This window comes from Laccaria bicolor, genomic scaffold, assembly GCF_000143565.1.
Source record: "Laccaria bicolor S238N-H82 LACBIscaffold_31 genomic scaffold, whole genome shotgun sequence".
In the NCBI taxonomy this organism is placed as follows: Eukaryota; Fungi; Basidiomycota; class Agaricomycetes; order Agaricales; family Hydnangiaceae; genus Laccaria; species Laccaria bicolor.
Window position 1 is genome coordinate 549484 of NW_001889902.1, and position 836 is coordinate 550319.

The window sequence follows — 836 nt, forward strand, 5'->3', positions numbered from 1 at the left end:
CCTACAAGTCTTGCCAGACCGTATTTACCTTCCAACTCCTCGATGACTACCTGCTGGAAAACCTGGAATGTAAAACATCGGCCACCCACTACTACTCCAAATTGAGAAGGATCACCAACTTTGCATTTCCTAATTCCATTCCGGTATGTTGTTCAAGTACCTCGTATAGTCCCATCTCAAAACGTTTGACAGAACCGGTATCACGAGTTAATAAGGGTTGGTAGACAATACCGTAATCTTACCGAACTGGCTACTTTTGGATTTGGACACAAAGGTAAGGCTCCGACACCGGGGGAGATGGGTTTTTTTTGCCCTACCTGCCCACAACCGGGAGTCAACCTTCCTGATGACTGGAACAAAAACCCCAATGATCCTACTAACTGGAAGTATACCAGAGGATTTGTAGCCGATGGCAATTTCACAGCAGCCCACCAAAAACAGGCACGGCCCAAAGACGATGTTTGGCTTAAAAATGGGGATAGTTTCATGACGCAAAGAGGACCTTATTTGAGCCACCTTCGGGACGCGATTGAAGATAATGATGTAAGTTTTTATCCTTCGAGCGACTCGGCCGGTGTCTGAATCTTTCAGCCGAGGACATGTCATGAGCACAATGCTATCAACAACAAGAATGTATTTCACCGAGGTTTTGACGCTACTGGAATTGGAGCCATTGCTTGCCTTCGACATGGCACCTTTTGTCCGGGTTCGGTGGTAGATTTTCAAAAGGGAGAACGGTATGCAAGTTATCCTCGGGTTGAATCGTTGATTTACCAGACAGGCAAATGAACATGGACTATGCCTTGTGCCAGGCTCTGAAGAATACCATGACCGGT